Here is a 26,387-nt window from a genome sequence, read left to right as displayed (position 1 = left end):
TACGTTGTCATCTGCATGTCTGCAAAGGACTCATGAAAAGTCACCCTTTATGAGAACAGAGCCTTTTACACCATCTTTTTATTCCTGGTTAAACGTAAGGTAAAGCAATCTACTGTCAGGCGTTAGCATTTTATCCAGGCAAGCTGACCTTTTTCAGGAGGAACATTTTACCAAGTGGAAAGCATTGCCAGTTAAGAGTATTAAATTAGTGTGCAGACAATAATTTTCCTTGAATTTCTTGGGTTTTTTCCCCCCCCTTAAACCTGTCTCTGAACTTAGCTGTTATCTTTTTGAAATCAGAGGTGTGACCTCTTCTCTTCTTTCCATGGCCTAGAGGAATAAAATAATATTAATAAAAACCTCATCAAATCATCTGTTTAGTCTCATCTCCTTGGTTTTGTTGCTGGTCAGTCTGGTGAAGTACTGAGCTGGGAATGTGAGTCTGTAGTGTCAGTGTTCGTTAACGTAAATACGAGGAAATGGAAAAACATTCCAAGAGCTGGATTCACACTTACACTAAGGTCCCTTTTTACTGCTTTGGCAGTGGAAAGAGACCAAGAAGTGGGTGGGCATGTCATTTAGTAGTATGTTCCCATGTTTACAGCACAAGTACTTTCTCACCTTTCAACAGCTCTACTTAAATTTGCTAAGATGGACCACTGGAGCTATTGCTGCAATACTTCATTCATCAAATGGCTTGTACTTTGTTGAGTAGCCATATTTACATACCTACCAGTAGCAGAAGAGCAAATGAACTCATGAAAATAGGGAAATCTTGGGTCATGCACTACTTCATGGTCTCTAGATGAAGACCAGGACTGGGGTTCCTTTCACATAACTTTAGATGCTGTAACATAGTTTTCAAATTTGGCTTCTCCTTTCATAATCAGTGGTGATGTAGTGAACCCACTCAGTAGACATCATCATCTCTTCCTAAAATATGTGGTAAAATAGGTCAGTCTGTGCCTGAGAAGTTTATTTCTCTCCACTGAGAATGTGGGGATCCAAGTGTGACTGGGTCACTTCCATCCAGATGAGATGACTCACCACCATCCATTGGATTTCCCTGAAGTTTGACTAATAACACCATATTGACCAACTTTGACCAGACCTTGGGAGGTTCCTCTGTTGCGTCCTAGCTGGGTTTGTCCATCAGACATGCTACCCGGCAGTTGGCTTGCCAAAAAGCAGAACCAGGAAGAGGTCTTGGAGAATACCTTTTCCAGGAGGAGTTTAAAGCTCGCTGGGCTTTTCACTAGACAGGAGCAAAGGAGGAGTTATCACACAACCAGTCACTTGTCTCAGCAGGATGGTGGCAAATAAGGATAAGGTCAGCTCCAGGGTCCTTTTCTCAGGGAAGGGAAAGTTAATCTTTTACGAAAGGCCTCTGAGCCAGAGTTACAGCCTGTGCTGTTGCTGGAGGGATGGAGGGATGTGCTTCAAGGACAGCCATCCCTCAGCCCAGCCTGGCTGCTCTCTCACAGCAGACAGGCAGAGTTTCCAGTGGACTGTCATAAGCAGTGGGGTCATGTCTCTCTTGGTGTCCCCTGCAGTCTGCTGCCTGAGTGAGTGTCCCACTTTGTACCTCAACCCACAAACTGTTGCTGGCTCTGAGTGGTAAGATTCCTTAGGCTCAGCATAACAAACAAATTGTGTGGTAGACCACAGGCAAGTTGCAAAAGATAAAACTCTGCTTTAGCTGTCTTGTCATCAGTGGCCCCTGGGGAATATGACTCTCCTACAAATCTGGTTCTTGTGCAAAGTCCATGATTCCCAGTCTTCTGTGGCCAACAGAGATCTGAAATACTGAATCTGAAATGATTCTCCAAGGCCACCAAGGACTCCTGTTATCAAGTCTGAGACTGAAAGTGCCAGACAAGTCTTCCAGGGAACAGCTGTAAGAACCACCAGTGCTCTGCAGCCAGGGAACAGATACCGGTCTTCCATTACAACATCACATGTCCTGTTTCATATGCAGCATCCAGACGATACTAGCTATATTTCAGCCATATGTACCTCTTTCCCTTACCTGTCATCATCTCCAAGTGCTTGGCATCTTTGACACAAGCAGCTGAACTCAGAACAGAAGGAACTGGATGGAAATCATGCGATTGGTTTACATTGGAGATGATTCTAAATAATCCAAAAAATCTCTTGGCCTTAAAAATGCAGAAACCCTCTTCTTTCTTCCTTCCCCAAAGACCACACAAAGCAACTGCTAAAACACTTTACACCGACTCTAGTCTCCAGAGCAACTGTAAGTAGACCTTAATTCCAAAAATAGAGAGTGAACAGATTGTCCCTTTAGGATGTTCTGGACAGAAACCAAATTCAGAACATAGGACAAGCAGGACTCCTTCAGGTCCTCTATGTCCAGTCTCTTGCTATTTTAAACTTCCAAATGGATCCATAGAATATCCATCCTATGTCCAGTACATATCACAAACCACAAAATGCATCCTGTCACATCCCTGCTACAGAGACCAAAAGGCTCCTAGAATCATAGAGAGAAGGAGGGGGAGGTAACAGACAGGACTGAGGCTAGGCCCATGCAATTGTAAAAAAAAAAAAAAAAAAAAAAAAAAAAAGTTATGAGAAGATATTAATCCCTCTCTATGTTCACACAGTTGAAGAGTAAGCTACCCCCCCCCCCAAAAAAAAAAACAAAAAAAACCAAACACACCAAAAAAACCACCAAACCCCACATCAAAAACCAAAACCCTCCAGGAAAGCAAGATGTTATCTTAGAGAAAACAGTGAGGAAGGGGTGTACAGGTATCTCCAAGGGTTAATTCGTTGTAAAGAGCCAAGTCCTGAACTTTAGATCCTTTTTACTTTCTCTAGGCTTACTTTCACTGCAGCCTCATCTCCTCCAAAACAGGAATTCACCAGAGCCCTTGTGGGACAAGTCAGTGACTCCAAGATGCCTGCTTCTCTATCAGAGATTTTCTGTGGGTATTTGAAGATGTATTCAGATCTTCATGCATTAAAATTACTTGTGCTACAAGATTATGCTGAATGTAAAAAACAGTCTACCTCTTGCGGATATGCCATCTGTAGTGACTGTACTGTGACTTTTGCTTTTTTTTTTTTTTTTTAAGTTCCAGCTGCTGGAATTGTGTGAGTTTCTAAAGTTCAGACTATGAACTAAAACAAACCAAAACATGTTTGCATTTTTTGGTAATTATAGACAAAAAGATCAAGTTGCATGACAGAGGACAGACAAAAACAACCTCATTTTTATTATTTTTAAAAAGAATATAATCTTGATTTATAGGTCAGTCCTTTCATTTTTGGCAACCTTTGACCCATGACTCTTGAGTGCTGGGGCTGCTTGATTGCTTAGCTGTGCTCAAGGTTCCCACACCTTGGAGAAAAGTCCTGTACAAGAGTACGTATCAGAGTCCTTGTTGCAGACTGTAGACAGACAATTTCAAATTCATTTAAAATCTTATTAAACCTGTCCAAATTTCCAGACGAAAATGAAAAGGTTATGTCTGGGAAACAGCTTCTTTTCACTGACCTAAAACAGTATTTTCAATTACTTAAGGTTCTCCCACTCACCCACATCATAGAAACTTGTGGCAATTCAGCAGGACTCACCTCAAATCCTCATTTGAACTAGTGAGGTTTTGTGCTCACAGGACAGAGAACTCGATTTAGTTGTATTTTCTAATAATGATCTTATTTCTAGTGTGCCTCATTTCTAAAAGATATTTGGCTGAACATTCAGGCTCACAAAACATACTAACAAAAGGCTTTTTAAATATCCAAGCATTTTGTCTAGGGGAAAAAATGGAGTAAATAATGCAAAAAAAGGGGAAGAATGAAATATTCTCCTTATTCTTATTTTGTTGTTTTGTTGTTGTGGTTGGTTTTTTGGGGGGTGGTTGTTTTTGGTTTGGAGTTTTGTTGTTGTGGGTTTTTTTTGTTTGTTTCTGTTTTTTTTTTTTTTTTTTTTTATGAATATGTTGTTTATGTGAGTTATCTCCATATAGCATTTACATAGCTGGAATGACTGAGACATCTGACAAACTTTAGAGGGAGAACGACACTCAGAAGGGGAAGAAAAATAATTAGAAGGAAAAAATGAATTCAAATCTCTTAAAGAACCCTTTATCATCAATCAGCTAAATTGAATCAGCTGTAGATAAAAATTATTCATAGGTGAAAGAGTAGAAAATGTGCAGGTATTAAAAAATGAAAAAGTAAAATTATGTTGATTCTTGTTGCGGTACTACTTATTTTGTGGCATCTATTAACTGTAGAAGATATTTTATTTCAAATGATTGGAATTAGTTTGTTTCCTTTTCTATCAGAATGACAAGGGTATTGCAATGCACAGTGTCTAGAAACTCACTTTTCTTTTACCCTGAGGCTCTTCTGTCCCTCTTGGTTGTGAAGGGACAAAGTGCACTGGATGTGCTGGGGGTTTGAGTCACTGTTTATGTGTGGTACTGTGTGGCTGAGTTGGAGATGAAAATACCACTGAGTTTGATTTCCCATTTACTTTGATTTTATTGATAAACAACTAACCAGTGTCATCTGGAAAGGAAAGAGTAAAGTGAAATGAAGCTGGAGGGGAGAGCACAGAGCAGTTCTCTAACCTAAACTACGAATAGACCCAGATTTGATACATTATGGTCAGGTAGAGGCAATTATTGAGAAGATTTTCCTTGAGGGGTTCAGATAATGTAATCTAGAGCAGAATTTAGTTCTTGTGCCAAAAAATTTTTTGCTCCGGTCTTATTAGAAAAAAAAAAAAAAAAAAAAAGAAATAAAAAAAATCAGTTATTTTCCCTGAAATACCACAAGGATAGAACTTTATGCAGCGTTTCAGAGTCAGGACCATGAGGTTTTTATTTGGAAATGCCACAAGAAGCAATGTTACTATGCGATACTTCCAAATGAAGAACACATGGTTTCAGGAAGTGCCTGGAATGGTATTATCCTCTATAAACACTCCTGTTAAAGACAGCTAACAGCATGCTTCAGAGAAAGATGGCTGAGGGGAAGAATAGAAAACTATCAGCTGATTTACATCATATGACCTGCAAGAAGTGATTATAGGTGGTTAAATGCTTCCCAGGGACTCGGATGTCTGCTAAGCTTTTCATACCTTTTGCAGAATTCATGGGGTGGGAAGGAAAAGAAATAAAAACCCTAGAGGAAAAAAAAAAAAGAGTGGTCTGCAGTTTTGAAGATGGGTGTGACATTTTATTGGACAATTTTATTAAAGAGGGGAAAACCTGCTGAGGGCATGTTCTCTTCCTGGTTTTGTTCTGCCGCCTTTCCCAGGCCTCTGGCTGTCCTCACCCTTGTCTCTGCTCTGTTAGCAGTTACCCTGCACGTCACACTGCAGAGGAAACTTGCGTGAGATCTTTCTCCACTGTTTCCCGGCTGTGACCCTCTCAGCTGGAATGAGCAGATAAAGTAAATCAGGGCAGAATTTAGTAGTATTTCTCCACAGTTACTCAGACATTGAATTGCACTGGTTGAGTTGTGTGAGTGTACGTGGAACAGGCATTGACCTCTCTGTTGACAGCCTAGGGGAAGACTTTGATCTTATCTGTTGTAAATTGAATGAGCAGATCCTCCAGCACTGTGGCTGGAGTGGTCCATGCCTGTACTTCTACGCTCAGGGCAGAATAGTGCCTGTCATCTGAATATGTCCCCGGCCACAACAAATTATTTGGGAGAATTCTAGTGATTCTGGACCAAACGCATGCCAATAACTTTGCTAACAATGCAATGCTAATGTGTTCCACTGACTGAAACCATTCCCTGTTGCTGCTTAATTTAGTGGAGTAGGTGTAGCCTTGAGGCTGGATCCTGATGCTGCTGTCACACAGGGTTAACTCTCCCAAACCTAAAGAGACAGAGGTTCCTCTTTAGCAGAGCAGCTCTGCTCCAGGAAGGTGCACCAGCCTTTGAGGGAGTACTTGCTGCCATAATTCATGCTGAGAGAGAAAACTAGAGGAGGTCAGATTTGGGATTAAGGACTGTAAAAAGCTTTGCTTGAACTTTTCTCTGCTTCTCCCCAGGTGGATGGAAAGAATGAGTGTGATGGTATTAAAGATAATAGACTTCGGTGCTCTGGGAAAGCCACTCACCAGGGTAGGAGAGACAACAGGATTAACAAATCCAGTGAGGACAAGAGGCTAACGCAGCGCAGTGAAGGCAAGTGGGACACACAGGGGGGAAACCACGTGATAGCAGAATTGGAAAACGCAGTTTATACAGATCCTTTGGGCATAGAAATAGTCTGAAATGAACCTCCCCACTGGTAGGTAGAAGCACTTAAGCTGACAAAGATACCAGGGTGAGCATGGAGAGCGGGCAGAGCTGTGGTATTGCAGGATGTTGCAGAAGCTGAACCACCATTATAAGGTTGGGCTGGAGACCCAGAGGACTGATGTCAGGGAGCAGAAAGGTGAGCTTCATTCACTTGATGGGCCTGGGAAGAGTGCATCTGGGATGCTGCACTCACTTCTGGGCACCTCATTACCAGAAAGATACAGATGAGCTAGAGAGGATATGTGGGGGGAAACCAAACTTCATGATTAATTGGCTGAAGAAAACAGCCTATGAGTCATGTGTAAAGATGAATGGCTTGGCTCTGAAACCACAGCATGGGAAACCTAGTAACAGTCCACAAATATTTGAGGAAAGGTTACCAGAAAGCAAAGAGATAACTTATTTAGCACGAAGCAAAGGGCTGATATTTGGACAGGGAAATGATGAAAATCAAATTGATGGAGCTACAGCAACTCAGTACTGGAGCAGTTGGTGGGAATGGTGGACACAGCAGGATTTCAGCTGTTGTGTCACCATTACTTGGCAAAGCTTAAAAACATGAGAAACTGTTATTTTGTGTTCTGGGAAGTGAGGGAAGACCGTTGTTTATTGGGGTCATAAACCTTACCTGCATGAATGAATTGATGCAGTAGCACTCTGGGAAGAACAAACAGGGAAGCAATACAATGACTTCCCAGATAAGAAGGTCTTGGTACGCACTTGAAAGACGGTGGAGAAAGCCATTAGCTCTCAACAGTCTGTCCTTTTTTTGTGCCTTGTCAGAGTATGGTGTTGCCAGATCAAAGTGCTTTAAAATGACAACTGTGGTTTAGTTATTTTTTCAAGGAGTCATAGGGATGTCGAAGACAATTTCTGCCATCTCAATGTAGATGATCACTAGATGACTGATGAGTAAACATGTGCGTTGACTGTTATAAACACTGGGGATCATTTATTAATATACGTTCCCCCTTGGATTCTTTTACTTCAAGTTACCGGTCTTTCACTTTTGCTTTTGGGAAGCCGTTAGTTGTTAAATATTAGTTATAATTTAGACTGTCACCACAAAGAGAGCAGGAAGGTTGACTCTGAGATAAGTGCAGATAATTTTTCTCATTATCACGCAGGTGATGGAAGAAAACAGCACCGTCCTGCCACTGGAGCCAAAGGGCAGGTGGAAGCCTGGGAGTATGGTTGGGTCTGAAGAAGTCCCCTGGTTGGGCTTTGGAAATCCTGAAGAAATTGTAGCTGAGAATCAGTAGTGTGGAAGCCTCAGTATGGGAGCCATTTGAAATGAACACCAGAAGACAGCCTGTAAGGAGTATGACGGCCAAAATATATAGGCCATGTGCTGTAGTTGTTGTGTATCTTTATTCCCAATAGCAACACATTTACCAAATTGGGTACTGAGGGCTCTGAGCTACTGGGCCAAATTTAACAGTGTTTGAGCTCCCATTGGAGCTCCTGCTGTGCTCCATCACCTCCCATTAATGTCAACACTATGAATATTAAGTTTTTTTATTTTAGACATAGCACATATAAGTCTCAGCAAGACTTTAACCCCGATGTGTTATGCACTCCGCGCACGTGCATAAAGCAAGAGTCAGCCCTTGCAGTGGAGAGCTGACTCAACATTGGTAAAAGAAAAGCTTTTACTTATTTTATCTGTTTATTTATTTTAACTTTATATTATATATTTATATTTATATTATATTATATTATATTATATTTATTTATTTATTTATTTTATCTTTATCTACTGGGCAGATAAAGAACCAGAGCCTGATGGCCAGAGCCTCTGTCCCTTTGCTGCTACACTTTTATTGGCACAGCTGATGATGCAGGCTCCAACTGCAAAGGTGATAAAGCCTGGTAAAGGGGAGCTAGTAGTGCACTAGAAAACACTCTTGTTGCATTGACTGCCATAGCTCTTCCAGTGCTTGTAGTTCTGTGATGTTCAAGTCAACCTCTGGCCCTAAGAGCTGTATGTGCTGAGTCCTACTGCAGGTGACCCTGCCATGTCATAGGCAGAGAAATGCAGTAACACTGAGACTATTTCGGAGGTGATAATTTCAATAATTCTCTTTCCTGTTTGCAGCATAGAGGATTGCTCTGTGTTCAGGAACTTGCATCTTTCTAACTTCCTGTGCCTCTCAAACATCTCTTCAGCAACGCGCATTTATATCGATTTCCAGGGAGGGGGAAAGAGAGGTATGTCATTGTCAGAGCATGCGTTAGAGTTATTCATAGGTTGAAAGGTTGAAAGGGCCTGGGCTGTCACTGCAGTGTGTGAACAAGTTTATGCTTATCTGCACATGTGTGTGAACATATGGGAAAGCAGTACATGTCTGTGCATGTATGTGTGATATCCATTTGAAGCTACAGACCCTGAAATCTAACAAGGACAACTGCCAAATAGCACTCATCGCCAGTTCATAAGACCTTCCAGATCCTGATTTTGGTTGTGGGTAAGAAGCTGGCAGCTGTGGGTTTCAGGAGCAAGTCTCATTCCTCTGTTATAGGAAAAGACTGCGGGGAGGATTTCTTTCATTGAAGCCACAGAGAGAAAACAGAACAAAAATGCAGCAAGGATTCCTCGAGGGAGGAGATGCTGGCTGATGTTGTGCACTGTCAACAGAGCAAATAATAATTATAACAGAAAAGTTCAAATTAAACTGAGTTTATTAACACCCATTGCTCCAGATTATATGTAATGGAGTTGTGAGTAGGGGATAGAGTGGGAAGAATGAGCTAAGTCTCAGGTCAGGACTGCAATGCTGGAAAAAAAGGTTTCAAATACCCTCAGGTGAATTCGATACTTGTGTAGTTCATCAAAATAAATATGTGCCTCCTAATTTTCACAAGTAAGGAGCAAAGGCACTACCTTTAAACTTCTGTTAGGAGAGCTCCTACAAATACAGATGAGAATGTTGTGGGAGGAAAAAAACCCCTTTTTTCCTTTTTCATTATAAATATATTTTCTATAATGGAATCAAACCAAAAATTATCTTTTTTTTTTTTTTTTTTTTTTTTTTTTCCCGAAGTTCACAGTCAATCTAATTAGGAGTTGAAAGAAGAGAAATGGAGATAGAATGAAAATCTGACTTCTAATAATTGTCAGAGCTCCTGATGTTACAGAATTTTTCTCTCTTGGACGGAGGCAAGAACATATAAAGAAGTAAATATATGAATACATGTAAACAAGTTTAAAGTTCGATGAAAAACCTGTTATTAAGTATAGATTACATATGGCAGAATATCATCTAGTGCTAGAGTTGATTAATAAATTGCAATGAAAAAATATGATGTCAAATTAAGGTGTTACACTTAAACTGAAAGACAGAGAAAATTATTGATTGCTAAATTCCTCAGTGCAGTTGAGGTGTTTATGGGGAATAGAGAGAAATACATAATGGTTAATGCAGTCACTTGAGAACTAATAAACTCAGTTCAGATCCATAGTGTGCCTGTGAGTTTCTTACATTTGTGATGAATGCCATCATCTGGGATGCTAACAGCTTATCCTGACCTACCTCTCTCTTTTTTTTAATGGATTTATTTGGACACCTCAAATGCTTTTTTGAGGTAAAAGAGCTGCTTTGCTCGCCAGTTCTCAGAGTTGAGCTCCAAAGCAATATTTCCTACATTCAGTGGTTATACATGATGATCCTGCCTCTGACTGCAGCAGAACCAGTGCCAGAGCCGTTTGCACACAAGCTACATCCACGGTGATAAATTAGACTGTGCCAGGACCTGTGTTCTGGCATTACAGTGAATTGCCACAGTTTTTAATTTCTTTTATCCTCCAGAACTGGGTGGCTGGATCTTCGTGGCTTGTTGAGAGTGCTCTTTGGCTAGTAGTATTAATCCTGAGCCATACAGGAGTGTTATGGGATCCTCCCAGCTTCTACGGGCCAAAACCATGCAAGGGAACATTTTAGCAATTAAGCAGTATCACAACTGAATCCTTGTGTTATTAAATTACCAGTGGAGATGCTCACTAGAGCTAAGGGCCAATGTACTTTTCTAAATATTTAAATTCAAAGCGATTGCCAACTGGAAGGGTGAAATTAATCACATATAAAGCTGTTTGGCTGGAAGTTGAAGACACAGTGCCACCAAACAAGCTCCTTCTAGCCCCCTCTCTGGTTATGGGGAGGGAATGAACCCTCCAAAGGACAGAATCACTCTGTTCTGGAAGTGTTGTCCAACATGGGTAGTATGAATCATTTATGGAGATGTCTTTGTCTCTTCAATGGCTTCTCTTCAAGGAGAGTCCCATGTCTCAGGTGAGATTTAGCATCAACATCTGAGAGTGAAGCTGAGTAGGGCTATCCACACCCTTTCCTCCATAAACACATCCTTAAAGAAAATCAAAATTCCTCAGGTAAGGAGGGAAGCTCACCACTTCCCTTATACCTTCACATCACTTATAAAAGGGCCCCTAGCAAAATGCAACATCCAGTTTTCATTTCAAACTCCGACACTTGCCCTAAGTAATGTATTTCTCTCCAGATCAAAGTGATGCTCAAAACAAGAAAAAAAATTACACCAAATTTAAAAGCTTTTTTAGAAATTAGATCAATCCATCTGGTTAAGACCTGGTCTTTGTTAAGAAAATTAGTTTTCAGTTTTACATTTTAAAGGTCATTTTACTCTTAAAGTATATTAAATATATTTTAAAAGTAAGGAAACTGAAAAAATACAGAAGTTTTCAGGCAATCAAGTTCTTTTTAATTATTCATTGTTTAGAAGAGCCTTTTTTTTTTTTTTTATGTTGCACAGCAGTCATTTACAATAGCAAACATTACCATCATTTGTTATCAATAAGTAAGGGTATGGAAGTGAGAGATCAAGGTGAGGTCTTTTAATGCAGATTTTGATAGAGTTATGAACTTTGAGGAAAACAAGCTCTTTTTTGAATTAAGGCCAGGAGAGATTTCACAAAATATGTCTAAGTATTTGCTCTTAGCAAATTTTAAGTTGAAGAAAGTCTCCTCAAAATAAATCCTTTCAAATCTCTCATTCTGACTTTGTAATTTCGTTATTATTACTTTTACATTTAGTGTCATATACATGTAACAGTAACATTATGCTATCATGTGTCAAACAGAAAAAGTGGAAATAAAACATATTTCTTGATTGAAACAAGATGTTTTTCTTTTATTAAGTATTTTTTCTTCTGGCAGTGTCAAAATGTGACAATTCCACATTAATGAAATGAAATATTTCTCTGGTCCTGAACAGTATTTTCCCTAAATTAATATTGTTTTCATTTGTCATCTCAGAATTCTTGTGTTCATTGCTGGTTTAATAACAGCTCTTGGGACTTAGGTGAGACTTGTCTCACCTGATGAGGACATTTGCTCCCTGGAGACCTGGTCTGTGTAGTCAATACAGTTTAAATTCCTCAGATCAATTGAACTAATCCTAAAGAAAATAATTCTAACGTGTCAAGTAAGTCTAATCTAAATCTCTTTCTATCCATTGGTAGTTTTTATTATTGATGGATAGATAGATGGATAGATATTAAAATAGGATGTATCCAGTGTGATCTACTTTAGGTAAACCTACATTAATTTTTACTTTTATCTTCCTTTCATTTGTCATTGTGTCTTTATTGATGTCTATTCTTTGAAATACCTTCTGGAGTGCTAGATACTACTGAATTGAAAATCGGTGGTTGCTATTTACTCACTGATATAACCTTCCTTAAACTATCTCACACTAACCTGGTTTTGAGGAACTCACTAACAAACCTGTTCATAGACGTGATATTTTGTCTGGGATAGAAAGAATCTTGTTTACTCTTCACAGAGGTTTAAGTTAACTCATTTTGTCATGTCATTGGAGTGGACTAAAAGCATATAGGGGGACAATTAAAGAGCAACTGTTGACAGGTTGAAATTCCAGGAATTGCCGGAATTGAACTGCATTTGATTTTGTGCCCATAACACAATTTTCTATGTAAATGAACCCGTGCTCAGTAAAAGGTGGAAGACCTCCCCGCTGCAAACAGCGTAACAGTCATGGCAGGCCTGATTCACACGCACTGAAATCTTTCTATGGATTTCAACAGGCTTTTGACCCAGCCTGAAATGGCTCCCATATGTGATGGGAACCACAGTTGAACACAGCTCTCCTCCTTCGCAGCTCGGTACCTTACCCAAGACTTCACTTCCTCTCCTGTTGTCTGAAGAAGGGTTCCAAACAGCCATTTGAAGACTCTCCTCAGACCACTGGAAACAATAAATAATAATTTTTAAAAAGCTCCTTATGAAACAGGCCTCCCAGCTGAACAGAGAGAGATGGCCCAAAATGCAGGAGTTTCCTACGCGATACAGGAGATTTGGCAGCAGGAGTGGAATTATATCTCATTCCAGACAGTGAAAATAACCAAAACCATGAGGTTTTTCATGGAACAAATGGAAACCATGTGACTCGTCACAATGGAAAAAGTGTAGCTGCTTTCAGCTCCCTAAGCCCTGACACTTCTTTTTGATTTAACCACAATAATCTAAGTGGAAAATGAATAAATGTCAAGCGTTTTTTCAATAAATCTGCGCACGAGTGAGAATAGGAACCAGAATAAAAGCTTTTAATGACATAAAGTTCATATGTTTGGAACCCTGACAACATTTTGTTTCTCTTATTTTTTATTATTATTATTAGGCTTGGTTGTACCGTTTGTTTCAAAAATCAAAATATTGTGAGACAGGGAATCTGCTAGCAGTTTCTAAGACCGGAGTGAAAGCTCAATTCATAACAAGATAACCTGAATCAAGATATATCTATTTTTATGAGTTTAAGTAAAATATTTTAGATACAAGTATGATATTTGCCCAGTGCTCACTTGGACAAGATTTCTGCATGTTGAAATAAGATTGGTTGAGCACAAAATCTCGAACATATGCTAGCGCAAGAAATTAAATGGGCACAGACTGTATGTCATACTTGTCTTTTTAGGGGAAATTAATGTCACACTGTCCAGTGTCAGGAATAACGCATGCAGCCTTATATATAATAACAGTCTACGTGCTCAAGCAATGGCTCAGGTACCCAACCATAGCAGATTGCCTTCACTGTGATTTATTTTTCCACTTGAAACAGGTAAAGAAAAAACTTGCCATGAATGTCGTCTATACCTGAGGTGACCTCAGTCTGCAGTAATGAGCTATTCCTGACTGGGTGAATGCATTCCCCAGGGGTCAGAGTTAGACTGATTTGCCTAGCATCACATAACAGCATCAAAAGACAAAAGCCTTCTGTTTATCTGATGCCATGATGGAGTCCACGTAGTTACTCTGAAAATAAATCTGTCATTTTATGTACCTGACTGAATCAAAACCTCAAGGAAGAATTAGATCACTTCACCTGATAATGATGCTGAATGAAAGTTATCTGTTAAATAATCTCCCCCTAGACAAGTAAAAGTAATTCTGCAACAGTGACACTTACAGCAGAGACTAACGACAGTTTGTGACTTTGCAATTACATGGGAAATATCTTTCTGTGAGACCCTGTTTTTAAAGAGAAGGTACTGTGCTGTCTGATATGTATTTCTAGGGAGGGATATTATTTGGCTAGTGTATTATATTTACCACTAAAAATCTTGCCTTGCTTATGACCTTGACCTATCAAAGCTATAAAACCACTACTGTTATATAATATCTATTTTACCTCCCAATGCTACATTATTTCCTAAATCTGATTGGCTTTGCTGAGCTGTGAATGGCCCTCCGAAGACTTATATTGTTTTTCTTCTGATGGTACGTGCAAAATAACCCCACATGCACAAGTAGAAAACCAGATAAATGAAAATGCTGTAACAGACCCAGTCTCCTTGAGGTGGAGGAGAAATCTCTGAAGTTCAGCATACCCCAGCCTCCGCTCCCTACCAAACACTAAACCGCCTTTACTGGAAAGGATCTTCGCCAGGTTCCCACTAGCAGGGTTGCTGCTAAAAATGCTGCAGCTGTGTGTCTCTGTTGCATGTGTAATATCCAGTATTTTCAGTCTGGGTGTCATGGTACAAAGTCATCTTGGTGCCATCTGCCTGACCTTTCTAGTGTCTTCTACAGGTAGATAGCCAGTTCAAGGGAACCCATTGCTGATGTGGGAAACGTGAAGCTCAGAGAGTCCGGATGAAAATAGTGAATAGAAGCAACAGTGACCAGAAACAGGAAGGCAGATGATCAGCTGAAGCCTGATACATGTAGGATCTAATGTTTTGCTGGTCATTTTTATAGTTATCCAATCACCTCACTTGACTAGCTTACGACTATCCTTTCTCCATTGTTGTTTTATGCAGTGAACTATTCTTATTTTTTTAGCTTTTCTTCCTCAAACCAGTCTTTTTTTTTTTTTTTTCTTTTTCTTGCTTCATCTGCCACATCCTTGTAATATTACCTGCTGACTAGTGAATTAATGACACCTGGTCCAGCATTTTTCACCCAAATTGATATAGTATACCACTCTCCTAATAGTTCAAGTGCCTTTGCTGTGTACCTGTAAATAGGAAAGAAACAGACATTTGCAGGGAAATTGTTTCACTGAAAGCAGAGTGGTGTAGTACTTCGATAATAAACTCTTGACTAATATAGGACCAGACACTAGCACCCAAATATGGCACCGTGTTATGTCACTAGTCTTGCAGGAGCTGTAATGATATAATCAGCTTCAGCAGAGAGAAATTCTGCTTTCTTTGGTTATCAACCAACCATTAAGGGAGTTTTAGCTACTAGCTGCAGGGACCAAGAAAAGAGATGAGGACTGAACTTAAGGAAAACCTCTAGGATGCATAAAGAAAGTGCTGGTGGGGCTGTTCATTTAGTCAGACTGGGAAAAACTGGGAAGACAAAGAATCCTCCGTGAGAGAAAGGAATTTTAGACAAAATATTTTCCCCATCACCTGGAGGACAATAAACATCTGGAAAGTGTTACCAGCCAATTCATGCAGGAACCCAGCACAAGAATGAGATTTGGAGACCAGTCAAAGGCTCCGGGAAGTGATGGAGGAGTGATGAATAGGTAAATCAAGGTGAGGTAAGTGACAAGGAGAAGCATACCAAGCAGGAAGCACATTGCCTCATTCCCCTCCCTATACACTCGTGGTGGGTTGGAACGACTTTTTCTTTCACCTTGCTTCCCCAGGTCCTGAGGATATGTTAACTGCTAAAGGCCAACAACATTCTCTTCAGGGGATGTTGCTGTAGGGTATAAAAGAGATTTATAGCCTTTATGAGTCTGCAGACATTCTAACATTTTGCTGTAGAGCTATAGATTGCTTTACATTACAGATTTACACTAAATGACAAGCTTGGTCTCTTCTTCTGGCTGTCATAGGTGCCTCAGCAGTACTCTGCAGACCTGCCTCAACCTTACAGGAGTTTGAAGACCAGAGGCTGGAAAAAATGTATCATACACTAGAGATAGTAGAGAGAAGAAACACTTTTTACATATACACATGCATGTTCTGAGATCTTAGCCAACAGTAATAAAATTGATGTATACCAGGAGAGCTTCCTTGTCTTCATGGACTGGGGTGAGGTGGGGGTTTGCAGTCTATGACAGGTGAGATCCAGGTTCTGGTATTTCAGTGGAATAATTCTCACTTAACATGTAGAAGATTTCTCTTAGATCATTTCCATTTACATAAACTGAAAGCAGACAATGTAGGGGGGAGAACTAGTCTTTTGTCACTGCCTGCCAATGTGGCCTAATCTATAACAACCATGATCAGTCTAATTAAGAGCCCTGGAGTTTGCTCTTCAAATGTTTTACTATTGAAATTGATGGTTCTAGGAAGAAGGAAGACTTTTCCTTAACAATGAGATATCAAGATTTTGTTCCAGATGCTAAGGTTTGTCATAAATCTTAACAGTAATGGAGTAAAGAATCTTTGACTCCTGGCCCTCATTTGTCCCCTGAGCCATGCTGTTTGTTCCTGAAGGGTGTTCTTGTTGAAACAAGTGCATATCCTATGTCACTGACACTGCCCATTTGGATCTTTTGTTGTGGAGTCCAAAGCCCAGATGAAAATTCAAAAGAGTTTAAGGCCAAGGAGACAAATCTGTTGCATGTGCTAGCCAATAAAAAGTGTTATAGTTGGGGCTGGGTCAGTTAGTGGAGCTCCAAATAGCAAAAGCATCTTTTTTTCTTTGTCTTGTTCCAACAGTAAACCAAATAGCTTATAATTACGTATGCCAGAGGTGAGGTTTCTCCAGTGAGTACTGAGCAAATCAAGATTTGCTCTGTCCCTCAAACAGCAGTTTCACAAAACCGGTAACGTCTGAGCTGTCCAACAGGTCCAGGGGCAGTTCCACCTCCTTGTAAGTTAAGACAGAGCTGCATATCCTGAACTTTACTCACTGTAAAACATAAGAGAAAACTAGGAGAGAAAAGCAAATAGCAAGCTTCTCTCCCTGCTCTGGGGAGAGGGGGATGTAGCAGCCATGTAAGAGCTCACCCTTAATGTGTCACAAATATATATACTGTATTCAATACCCTGTCTTCTGCTTATCCCAGGTCCAGCTTCTTGCCATGTTTTCACAGAAGTTAATGGAAAAGAGAATTCCCATTGGCTGGACTGGCAAGATAAAATGCCACATTAGTTTCTGAATGCTTAATTATTACCATTTTGTCAAACTAAGCTTTATTTCTGCCAGACTACCCTCCATGTAATTTGTACTTTGTTCATATTTAGATTAGGAAGAATTCAGCATGCGCTTTTAATATAGACCTGGGGTCTGAGTGGGAAACAGAGATTTATGTAGAATTTACTGGCCTAAAATGCTTCCTAAGTGTCCTCAGAATTGTCATACTGGATCAGACCCACTCCATTTAGCCAATACTTATCTCCAACATAGGTGCTACTGAACTCAGAGGAAAGTTCAAGCCTAATTTTTTGGTCAATGTATGTGATATCTCTTCCCTCTCTGACTAGTTTATGAAAAATACTGATTTGTCAGAATACCTGTTAGAAAATATCATTATTTTAGCGCAGGTTGTAGCAATTCATTATTTGTAATTTAAGGAAGTTCTTAGCTGAATATATGTGAAATTGACCTAGATGGGCAAGGAAATGTCACCTAAACGGCTGTCCATGAAAATCTTATCCTAATGTCTAATGAAGATGGGTCCAATTTATGTTCTCAAATGGCTTCACCAAGCTTGGATCGGAAGCTTCTTCCTGGAGAGGAAGTGTGAGTCCCCCCACACATGGGGACTCAACAAAAATGTTCATCCTTCCATGCACTAACTGCTTGTGGCCACAGCCACTGCAGGCACAGAGGCTCGTGTGGCTCTGAGGAGGAACTAGGTCATTCTCCAGGGCCATTAATATGCGGCTGACTTGTGGAGAAGTGACACAAAGTGTAAACAGCAGCCTTCATCAAGGCAAAATGAAAAACGAATGTTTCCTGATGCACTCTTCACATCAAAGAGCCAAGACTTGAAGACTACCAGACTCCAGGACAGCGTGCGTTCAACTCCAGCATAAAAACATAATTAGCACATTAAACTGTTATATAAACATGTTTGCATTGTTATTTACTAAGTATCACAGGAATGCTTTGTAACAGTTAATCAACTCAAGGGGGTGAGGAGAGGGAGGAAATGGCTTTGCATGGAATAATGAAAGACAAAGATTCCAGATCAAACTTGTTAGAATGGGAAAAAAATAAAAAAAAAAACCCAAACAACAACAAAAAAAAGAATACACCCACCCCCCCCCCCACCCACACACACCCACACCCCCCCCCCCCCCCCCGAAACAACAATCAAAAAAAAAATCCCTCCAAAAACACATACAAAGAAATGCAACCTCAAAACAACTGTCTGGAAAGGAAATTTGACAAATGTGTAATTTCTGTATATAATTTCTTTGGAATTACATCTACATTTTAATCGTTAGATTTTAATTATTATTTGAAGGAAGGAATTACCAAGCTCATGTTTTCAGGTCATAAAGGTGAATCACCAAGGGGCCTGAAGTTTCAGGCAGAAAACATATCATATAGAGGTATGAAAAGAAGTTTCTTTGTTGGAACTTTTTGTTGGAAGGCTGTAAAATTTGTGACAGTAATGATGATATAAAATCATGGGTTATACCAATGTGAAAGAGTATTTGGGCCTGATTCTGAAAGTGAGGAGAAAAAAAGAGTATTATTTTGCTAAAATAAATTTGTTTATTTAATTATGAGCAGATGACAGGCAAGGCCCTGGAATAACATGTCATCCAAATCCTACATGGGCTGTTTTCATTTAGGGGAGGAAAATTACTAGAACTAGGCTCTTTTCAATCGATTTTAATATAAACTTTTTTAAACATTCATTTTAGAGCAAGGTGAAGTTTCAAAGATGGTTGTCTGCACACTATTCTATCTCTGAGAACTAAGGTGAGGTGAGATTAATCCCACCTGCAGTGTTTCCATGAACCTCCTATCATCTCCTCAAGCTCATGCCACTTCTGTCCTCAGCGGCTGTTACAGGAATCACAGAGGGACACTCTATAGCTTGAAGGAAATTACCTTAGAAAATATCTGTAGAAGACATAGTGGTGGCCATATGCATCCGCTTCCAGTCAGGACCAGTTCTACTCCCTGGCAGTACAAAACCGGGCATTCAGAGGTTCAGGGAAGTGAGGAGATCTGGGCAATAAAGACAGTTTTGGAAGGTAGATCTTATTGTGAGAAATAATTCCTTGTCCTTGTATCTGACAGCGCTTGGAATCCTGCTTTGACCATCTCTTTTAACCTACCTGCTCTTTTTCTACACATTGTGGGGCAGATTTGTCTTACCATGGCATTATATTTCTAGGATGGCTGATCTCCTGGTGAAGTCCTGAACTGCAGTACAAGAAATACTTAAGCTCAGAACTGAGACTACTATTCCTTTCGTATGTTTTCTGCCACTGGCAAGACCAATGAGATTCACGTAGTAATTCTGCATTGGCCTAGAAAGGAGGCAGAGATAGGATAAATTTCTACCTCTGGTTTGACATGAAGACCCGTGACTGTGTCAGACTCAGAATACAGCCCTGCAGGTAGGGTATAAGCATCAGTATTCGTGCAGGACTACGGAGAGCTTCCTTTGCTGTAGTTTCCGATGCGTTTCAGAGACACTGACACTTAGTGCAATCTACAATGCATCGTGAAGACTACAGTGAACCTGTCATAAAAACTATGTTTTGCCTGAGGAGAGAGTCAGCTTGGACACAGTAATGTTAGAGATGACCCTTTGGAGCTTATGAGAACCGCATGATCAAAGAAAAGGTACATAGAATAATAGAATCATAGAATCATAGAATGGTTTGAGTTGGAAGAGACCATAAGGTTCATCTAGTTCCAACCCCCTTGACATGGTCAGGGACACCTTCCACTAGACAAGTTTGCTCAAAGACTCATCCAACCTGGCTTTATCACTTCAAAGGGAGGGGGCAGCCACAACTTCTCCGGACAACCTGTTCCAGTGCCTCATCACCCTCACAGGGAAGAACTTCCTTCTATCTAATCTAAATTTCCCCTCTTTCACTTTAAAACCATTACCCTTCATCCTACCCCAAAATTCCCTAATCAAGAGTCCCTCCCCACCTTTCCTGTAGTCCCTCTAAGTACTGAAAGGCCGCTCTAAGGTCTCTCTGGAACCTTCTCTCCTCCACGTTGAACAACCACAACTCTCTCAACCTGTCCTCACAGGGGAGGTGTTCCATTCCCCCGATCATCTTTGTGGCCGCCTCTAGACCTACTCGAGCAGGTCCATGTCCTTCTTACATTGTGGACTCCAGAGCTGGATGCAGTATTGCAGGTGGGGTCTCATGTGAGCGTAGTAGAGGGGGAGAATCCCGTCCCTCGACCTGCTGAGCACACATCTCTTGATGAAGCCCAGGAGATGGTTTTCTGGGCTACGAGTGCACATTGCTGGCTCATTGTCTGTTTTCCATCCACTAATACTCCCAAGCCCTTCTCCACAGGGCTGGTCTCATCCACTTAGCACCCAGCTTGCATTTGTGCTTCTTATTGCCTTGACCAGTGTGCAAGACCTTGCCTTGGCCTTGTTGAATTTCATGAGGTTCACATGGGCACACCTCTCCAGCCTGTCCAGGTCCCTCTGGATGGTATCCCTTCCCTCCAGAGTGCTGACCACACCACACAGCTTTGTGCCATTGGCAAACTTGCTGAGGGTGCACTCAATTCCATTGTCTATGTTGCCAACAAAGATGTTAAACAGCAGTGGTCCCAACACCGATTCCTGGACATTAACATGTCCAGTTTGAGAATCACTGAGAAGGATGATTTCCGAGTTCTGCTTCTACTATACATAATGGACCAAGATATTTCTTCTTTGTACTTGTTTGGGGAATTTACCTACTTCCTTTAATGGAGATTTGGAGACACTGTATTTCTTCCTGATCAATCAGACAAAGAAGTCATTGTGTTTGCAGACGTAAGGGAAAAAGAACCTCCACATCTCCCCTCTCTCCACATCTCCCCTCTCAGCAGCCTCCTTTTGTGTCAGAGCTGATAACAGTCCACAACTTTGCTGTTAAATCTAAGAATCTGTTGAACAGCACACCCACTGCAAGCAAAAGCTTTTAATAATCTAATAATTTAACAATTTAATAATTTAATTTGCCTTCTGTTTTCTTACCCAAAGCAACAATTACTCAAATTTGATTAAGACTTAAAAGGTAACTGAACTGATTCCCATTCGATGAGTGATTCAGTTAAGAAGTATTTGACACAGGGTATCCCACTTGACTGCTCCAGAAAGGCACAGACTTCCCATAGGTCCTCTGATGTGTTTGCCCATCCCATTTGGATGTCCCAAATATCCGTGGGCATCTCCCTTTAGCAGGTCTATGTTGAGACAATCGAATCCTCGCTCAGCTGTCAGTTGAGCTGATGTACCTGTCTGTGCACTATTCTGGCAAATTTCAGATAGCTCAGACTGGTTTATTTGGCATTAAAACCGTGTCAGTTTAGGGCAGATGCCTTTGCATTTGCAGGGTGGCAGAGCACACCTAGGGACAATAACCCCATTTTAGTTTATGATCTGTCAAGCCATCGTGAATCTAAGCTTTTTTGAGGGAAAGTCTGGCACACCATCCGAAAAAACAGATTTCTAGTCCCTACTTTCAGCACTTCTGTGATTCAAACTGGGGCTGAGCTCTAAAGGAAGGTATCAGGAGCAGTCATGTCTAGGAATGTTATCTGCAACCCAGTGCTCATTGAATTGCACATACATTAATTTTTGGTCCAACAAAGGTCCCATTACCTTTCTTGTTTTGCTCTAGGTATTTCTTAAGCATCGTGCCTCCTCATTTAAGTTATAATCAGAACACACAGATGATTCACTGAGACTAAGCTTCATATTGTATGAATCAGTATTCACTGGAAGTCAGAAAAATGACTTATATTTACATCAGAAGTGAAATCATTGTGATACATGTAAAAAAGCAAAAATAGGAATTTCAGAAGTGAGACTGTTCTCTGAAGAGTTTGAAAACACTAAGGTACGAATAGGCTGAGGTAAGTTTACAGCTGCTTCTGTGGTATGGATGCATTGACGTGGGTAGCTGCAATTGGGGAAACCAGATCCTTTTGTCCGTTAAATATGTGTATGGTCAATCTTCTATTCTGGATACAGAGAATAATATTTTAATGAAAGGTATGCAAATAAGAAGTGGAAATTAGATGCCTATTTGGCTAAAAAGAAATTTCAGACTTCCTTTTCAGAGCACAGGTAGCAAAGACTTAGCAAAATCCTCTCATATAATAAGCATGTACACACAAACACATGTTGCATGTTCATATATGTATGATCTCAGAAAGCAAGCTGCTTCCAACTGAACATGTGTAAAGATCTTGAGAAGCTGGCAAAGTCTAAGATCAAATTCTTCCCTGGGATTTTTGGACTGACACTGCTAGAGGGTCTATGTTTAGCTATCACAGCATGGCTACTGTGTAGATAGATTGCCCATTGCCATGAGCTGAGTTTTTAAGCCCAGAGTCTGGTCACTCCGTTTTCCTGTGTGGGAATTGCCTTAGTCTGCCTTTACCCTCACCCTTAGTTGAAGATTCAGTAGGTATGAAGACTTGTCCTCCTTCCACTCGTGTTTACTGCTGGTCACCCAAAGTGGCCATTTGTGCTTCTTTCCACGCATCTGATAGTGATCTAAGCTCAGAGAGGTTACAGTAACAAACACACACATATGCACAAATACACATGTACAGATGTCTTTGAAGTCCTCTAGGCTTGACACAGAGTGTGAGGCTGATTTTTTTCTGTGTGTGTCTCGGTTTTGTTTTGCTACTACTATTTTGTTTAAACATACCTTTTCTAGGGACTATGTTCTGTGTTATTCTCATGGGGAGAGACAGTTGTTTTTTGAGTCCTTCCCTGGCATTTTTTTTTTTTTCCAGACACTCCCCTGATACGGAATTTGCACATGTTCAAAGCAGAAATAAGTGATCAACTTTTTTTTTTTTTTTTTTTTTTTTTTTCCTTCTGCCTTTTTTTCCCTTTCTTGGAGCTGGATGAAGCCAAGTCTGTAAGAACACAGCATGCTTTCCTACAGCAATCATGTGAAAGCCATTACAGAGCTGCCCTTAACTTGTACCATATCCCCAGTCAGCCCTAATAAAAAAGACACGAGGAATATGTATGTGCCACTACATTGTTGTATGGAATCAATCCCTCCTGTGGTGTTAAAACAGTAAAGGAAATTTGGTGTAGAAGGAATGTGCATTTTGAAAAAAGGTCACTAGATAGATCAGGGTGCTAACACCAGTAAAGAGAAGAACTTTCTTTAGATAAATTCTGGTTTTCCAGAAGTGCTGCCCTTATTTTATAGAATTGTTGGTCGTTACAGTAATAACAGTTACAGTGGTATGTGAAGAGCTCAACTAACTCCAAGCTTGACAGTGTCCAAGCTTTAAATAAATATTCATTAAAAGGGGTCCTTGACCTGGAAATCTTGGAGTTTGAATGGACAAGCTGCCCAAAGGAAAGAGTAAGCTTCATTTCAAGGTGAGAAGTTAGGGTACTGTGAAATGAAGGGTAGGTCTGACTTCAGCTCACTTTGTCTACATGGATGTTATAAGACAAATTTATCTGTGTACTTTTCCCCAGAAATCATTGTGGAGAATTAAATACATCCAGAAAGTGATTAATTCTCCCTCTCTTAGTTACTTCTCTCAGGATGGGAGATAGTCTTTCTCTCTGACTCCAAAGTCAAGCTGTACGTTGAAGTTTAAATAGCTGAAATCAGGTTAAAACAGTTGCACACTTACAGATATCTCTGATATTGCACATGTAACAGAGCCAAGATCCATCCCTAAGCTTTCTGAGGTCCTGCTGAGTAACACAATGATGATGCCATCTTTTCTCAGCCAAAGCTCAGATGATATGCAAAAACTCAGCATCTCTGGAAATCTTCATGTTAACACTGAAAAAAAAATTATTATTTTAAATACTAAAACCCAGTCTGTACAGTCAAGTGAAGTTTATCCTCACTGACCTACCAAGGATTTAATTTATTTGTATAATATGTATATTTTCAGAATATATTTCTGTGAAAACTTGGGGTTTGACCAGAAGCACAGTGGTCTTACCTGAGATTTATTTTTCCTTGGTAATTTTTTTCATTTAGGGAAAGTCTTTCTGACGGTGAAAAACTTTCTGATGGTGTATCACAGAATCACAGAACAGTTTGGGTTGGGAGGGAGCTTTAAAGGTCATCTAGTTCAACCTCCCTGCAACAGCAGGGACACCTTCAACTAGATCAGGTTGCTCAGAGCCCAGTCCAGTCTGACTTTGAATGTTTCCAGGGATGTGGTATCTACAACCTCTCTGGGCAACCTGTACCAGTGTTCCACCACACTCATGGTAAAAAATGTCTTCCTTATATCTAGTCTGAGTGTAACCTCTTTTAGTTTAACTTTGTTACCCCTTGTCCTGAACTTTTTCCTTTGTGGCTTTGGTAGCGGGGAGCACATGGTGGGCTGTCTGTAATCATTGCTGTATTTGTCTATATATCTTTTGTCGTGTTTACTGTTATTGTTGTTTATTGTTTTTATCATTGTTACTGTTGTTGTTCAGATTGTTATTTATCACACTGTTGTGTTAAATTTCTTCTTATTTTAACCTGGGGTTTGTGCCCTACTTGTGTCCGAGGGTGGGGGAGGGACAACAGCAACGTGGTCTCCAGTCCTGGCAGGGCTTAAACCAACACACTGACTAACTGAAAGGGACATTTCTATAAAAGGAGAAACTGAGCGGGGAAGAAGAAGTCTCAGGGAACCTCAGAATTACAAGAGGTTGCATGACTATACAACAAGCATTTTCGGAGAATATCCCAGACATGCACCATATGATGCATCTGACATGTTAGATCAAGTGGGAAGATGAGCGAGACATTAGTCATGACATTTAGATTGGGAGAAGTGAGGATGCTCCAGCACTGATTGACTGCCAACAAAATATTTAGTAACCATTCCTATTCAATCAACTCATCAACTTTCCATCCCAGAACAGGAGACTCTCTGACATAAGTACAGGGAAAAGAAAAGCTGTAACATTGTATGGGACAATACCATTAATTTTTTCCTTTCTAACTTAACTGGCAAAATGGTTTCCTGAGATCTGTCATGACATCTTTCTGGTTAACTACCTCTCTGGTGGCTCCTGAGAGGGAACAGGGATTCACAGTTGCTTCTAAGAAAGTTTCCAACTGGAATTCTGAGTTGAAATGGACCATTCCTTTTGCATTTGGGGGGAGCAGAGATGTCGTTTTCCAGAATCAGTATCACTGGCATGTTGATTGAAGGCTGTTGAAAAGACTGAAGAGAATAGGCCATGGTGGACATCAAAGAACTCAATGCTGTATAATCTGCATTTGGCTACATGTTCACATATATTTGTACATTTCTGTCGGTCAGAATTCTCATTTTCCCAAAACTACAGAAAGAAGAATATACACCAGATTCATTCTTGAAGAAACCTACTTTGGTCTGGAGCTCTCTTTTTTTTTTTATTTCCAACAATTGCCTTTGCCAGTCTGGCTCTCCTGGTTAGTCTGAGCTGTAAACAATTTCAGCCGTATGATGGAGAGGAGACCAAATGCGCAAAGCATAAAGTCACTTGTGGACTAAAACTGAATGACATTCCCTTCAAAATAGTGGCCTCGAACAACAATACTCCTAGTTCATGATGGTATGAAGGATTCCAAATTCCATGCTCACACACTGTAGTAATGAAGAACAAAGAAAAGTAGACAGCACAGTTTATATGAGGACTGTTTTTCATAAGTAAAATGGATTTCAGATTTTTTTCTGGAAGGTGTCACATAATATGTATACATATATATATTTTGATTGTTGAGATTAAAGATTTGGAACTCTGAAGTCAGATATGGTGAGGTTTTCTCATTCACTGTGCTATGCTTCTGCCTTTCTGTCCTGCACAGCTTCATTCTCATCAACATCTGGTAACAACATTGATCGTGGAATCCAGGCTTGTGCATATTCTTCCTTCTAGTTCAAACATTCTGACTTCTGGCAGTAAAATTAACACCAAATTTGTTCATGTGTTCCTAAAGAGAAAATATCCCTTAATCAGTGCGTCAAATTACTTTCATGTAATCAAAATTAATTGTTCTTGGAATGTTTTTCAAATAAATAGTTTATTCAAGAGAGAAAGCAAATAAAAGAAGGCAGAGAGGAAAATACAGAAGAAAAGTATGGAAAATTGTTCTTCATTGAAGTGAGCTATTTTTGTGAAGATCTGAAGCCACAGAAGAATGGCTAATGAGTCAGTTTTGATAGGTGGGATAGGTGGATAAGGAAGAGAGTCACTGAACAGAGCATGGAAGCAGACTCAGCAACAGATGTTAGCTCATTGCTGCAGAGCGTGCAGGTATGGATGATGCTAGGAAAACTCAGCTGAACTAGAGTTCAGACTTTCAAGGGGTGTCAAATAGAGCTTTTCATTCCACATTAATAATAAAGGGATGACCAAGGAAAATTTGTGCCTGTTTCTGTGTGGGATGGGTGATTTAGTGACAGCAGACAGAGGTAAGGCTGAGATAC

Source organism: Athene noctua, chromosome 2, assembly GCF_965140245.1.
Source record: "Athene noctua chromosome 2, bAthNoc1.hap1.1, whole genome shotgun sequence".
Classification (NCBI taxonomy): domain Eukaryota; kingdom Metazoa; phylum Chordata; class Aves; order Strigiformes; family Strigidae; genus Athene; species Athene noctua.
This window is presented reverse-complemented; position numbering follows the sequence as displayed.